The 3,769-nt window shown below is 43.5% G+C and overlaps 2 non-coding genes across 2 annotated transcripts; one reads left to right on the forward strand and one right to left on the reverse strand.

Moving 5' to 3' along the window:
- Positions 1–513: 513 nt before the first annotated feature.
- On the reverse strand, positions 514–588 carry Trnas-uga. The gene has a single exon. It is a non-coding gene; the product is annotated as a tRNA-Ser (tRNA).
- A 2,330-nt stretch (positions 589–2,918) lies between these two features.
- Positions 2,919–2,991, forward strand: Trnas-gga. Its single transcript has one exon. It is a non-coding gene; the product is annotated as a tRNA-Ser (tRNA).
- Positions 2,992–3,769: the final 778 nt, after the last annotated feature.

The raw sequence follows: 3,769 nt of genomic DNA on the forward strand, positions 1-3,769 counted from the left end.
CTCTGGCAGTGAGAGGTGAGGAACAATGCTCGATATTTTTAAGTCTAAGGTGACAGCCCTCGGAAAATTCTCCCCTAATACTTCTTTTACGAGCTATTCTTGCTCCACTTTCAAACTATCTACGTGAGTGATTTGAGATTTGCCTGAAGCGCATGGCAAAACCTTTAGGTTAAAATGGCCTCCAGAAGGCATAGAATGAAATTCGAATATGTAGAATGAAGTTTTAGGTTTCCAAACTGAAAGAACTGGATAAAGACAAACGACGGATTATTCCAAAAACTATCGGTAGAGACAATGCTGCGAAGCTTGGACGATCATTAGAAAGGCTTGGCGTGACTCGGCACTGAACCATTCAATGATTTAAAAGGAAAAGATTAATGATTATTATTATAATGCAATTAAATGCCAATGTACCAGCGAGCTGGACAAGAATGACGAAAATAATTTCTGGAGAAGGGAACAAAAACACAAATCTCCCAACAAAGCTAGGTGCCTGGTGCGCGACCGAAAAAATCCGCCTCGTCCAGGTATCGAACCCGGGACCTCTCCATTTCAAGTGGAGCGCTCTACCAACTGAGCTATTCAGGGGTTAGCCGTCAGTAGAGCAAACGGGTTTTATCAGCTGCCACCAGTCTAACACCAACAAGGGTGAAAGCTTTCATTTTTTAAGGTTAATATGATATTGCAATTAAATGCAAAAATGCAAGCGAGCTGGACAAGAATGACGAAAATAATCTTGGAGATCGCAAGCTTTCACCCTTGTTGGTTTTAGACTGGTGCCAGTTGATAACACCTGTCTGCTCTACTGACGTCTAACCACTGGCTAGCTCAGTTCACAGTACAGAAAAAAGAATACCCTAGCTAGCTCAGTTGTTTAACGATGCTTATGAACTTAACGTTCTTCCGCCATCTTTTTTGACGTCACACACTGTACTTATCCCTAAGACAGAGGACGCCGTTAAATTAATTGCACCTGCCCATTAGCCTTACAAACGTCGATTATAAAATATTTATGAAAATATTGGCTAGAAGGTTGCAATTTGTCATAACAGAACTGGTAGGACCCCACCAAACGTGTGGGATAAAGGGGAGAACCATTGTCACAAACATTCAAAAAGCCCGTAGCGTGCTGGAGTACTGCGATGTAATGAATAGCGGAGTGGCAATGCTTCAAATCGATCTTGAAAAAGATTTCGATCGGGTGCCCCATGATGTTCTTTTAGCTATTTGAGATCACGTGATGGTCGGCTCCGTTATACACGAAGGCGTGCGGATGGCTTATAGCGGGTGTACGACTAATCTCATAGTTAATAAGTCGGTAGCAAGCCGTATCAAAGTGCAACGTTCTGTCCGCCAAGGATGTCCCCTTTCCCCTCTTCTTTTTTGTTTTTACATTGAGTCATTTTGTCTTAGCATAATCAGAAACAATGCTATCTGTGGGTTCAAACTTAATTCGTCCGAGGTGCGCATATTAGCTTACGCGGACGACATTGCAACCTTTTGCGTAAACCAGGAAAGCATAGTTGAAATACTGAGCACTGTCAAACGTTTTTGTTTTGTTCCTGGTAGCGCCGTCAATTGTAGTAAATGCTTGGGTTTATGGCATGGCAATTGGCCTTCCTTCCCCAACGCTTTTGAAAATGTAAGGTGGTTAACCACTCCTGTTAAGTATTTGGGTGTTCCACTTGAGAACTACAGGGACAGCAAGCCTTACTGGCGTGGTCAGGTCGCAGAGCTCCGGGAGAAGGCAGAGAAGTTCAGAGGTTGGGATTTTTCAATTTTCGCCCATGCCACAGTTTGCAATTTGTTTTTTGTTAGCAAACTGTGGTACGTGCTACAAGCTGTACAGTGTTCACGAGTTAACGTTCAGAAATTACACCGCGTTTTTGCCGTTTTTATTTGGGGCTCGACATGGGAACCTACGAGTCGTATGATATTGTTCCGGCGCGTACGCGACGGCGGACTAGGACTCTCACATTTGTTTTTACGGCAGATTGTTAATCGTTTCCTTTTCTTTCGTGACGTCAGTGACCACTTTTTACGCACTGTTTGTCAAGTCAGACTGAGTAGTACCCTACCCGAGTTTATTGCTTCCGCGTCAAGTGAGCCAGGCGGTGTTCATGGTTACCTTAAAGAAGTCGTTGGTTCATGTCGATTTTTGGCAGCGCTTTTTTTTTTGGATTACTTAAGTGAAGTGTCGCGTAAAAGGCTGTGCAGAGACCTTTGTGATGCTGTACTTCCAGTTCCTATGTATAGAGCTGTGTATTGTGCAGGCCCAGACAAGTCGTCTTAAAACATGTTAAGAGAATGATGGTTCCGCCGGGTGTAAAGGCTTTCTTTTTTTTTTAAATTGCACACCGGCACGCTAACTGTAAAGACGTGGATGACGATTAAAGGAATCTTTGTCCCCTGGGGTGACCATTGTTTGCTCTAAAAGAAACCTGAAACAATCGAGTACGTCTTTCTGGAGTGCTGGGACGGCGTCTTCCTATGGGACGTCCTCCAACGCACTCTGAAGAAAGACTTTCCGTTAGACGTACACGGCATCAGGTATCTTTCCAAGGACGGGGTGCCCTTTGATATGCTAATGTTATTGGGCCTGCACAGCATTTGGAGGTGTCGGATGGCTATGCGCCATGCCAATATTGACGCGCGCGAGGCGGGGCACTATTTCCGCGAAAGTATTGCTTCTTTGGTTGAAACGCATAAGGCACAAGTGTGCGTGCCAAAGTGGATTCCAATCGTAGAATCCTTAAGGATCATGAAAAGGTTTTAGGCGGTCGCGCCCTGCCGAGGGTGGTTTGGACATTTCATTAGTCACTCTGTTTTTTTTGTGTGTGCATTTTTTTTTTGCATTGTCACTCTTCTGTATATATAATCATTTACACAAAGACAATAAAAGAAAAAAAAAAAAAAAAACCTGGCTAGCTCAGTTGGTAGAGCGTTCCACTGGAAATGGAGAGGTCCCGGGTTCGATACCCGGACTAGGCGGATTTTTTCGGTCGCGCACCACGTCACCTATAGCCGTGTTTGTAGATTTGTGTTTCTCCTTCGTCCCTCTTGTTCCCCTTCTCCAGGGATTATTTTCGTCAAGATTAATGAGTTCGCTTTAAATTCGCGAGAGTGCCAAGTGTTGTTTTATTTTATTTTTGACTGTTTAAGTCACGAAAGTGTTTGAAATATTCTTCGAAAAATTGGCTGAGCATCAAAGATTTTTTATTCCGGAGCATTATCAACATGCAGCTTTGTCCTAAAAGAATTCCGATTATGTTCTGCGACTTTGTCCTAAGAAATAAACGTGTGCACTTGCTGCGAAGTGGGCCATCTGTCTGGCTTAAGTCCGACTTTGCCGATTCGGGACGTCGGCTTTGTAGGCTGCTCGATGCACACCGAACTTGACGCCGCAGTAATTGGTTCGTATTACTTATACGCAGTTTAAACTGCGACGTTACAATCTTCGGAAGCCATAAATATTTAATCTTTTACAGACTCAGTCTCTAGTTTAGAGCTTGCGAAAGCTTAACGTAACAGCTGCATTCAAGAACGGTGATTTTGTGAACGCCTGGATCACCTAAAATTAGCAGTGCCAGGGCATCGTCTCTTGATTTCTCCTAAGGGAAATAACGACGGTAGGTTGTGGTCTCGGATTTTCATGAACTGGCTTAAAGTCGTGTAATAAATTTGGGGCTAGACGTCGGTTCAATTGTTTAACCCGCTCAATCGCCACCCTTTAATTGATTAATAAATAAATTAATCTGTGACCTTGGTT

Source organism: Ixodes scapularis, unplaced genomic scaffold, assembly GCF_016920785.2.
Source record: "Ixodes scapularis isolate PalLabHiFi unplaced genomic scaffold, ASM1692078v2 PGA_scaffold5__190_contigs__length_132052651, whole genome shotgun sequence".
Classification (NCBI taxonomy): Eukaryota; Metazoa; Arthropoda; class Arachnida; order Ixodida; family Ixodidae; genus Ixodes; species Ixodes scapularis.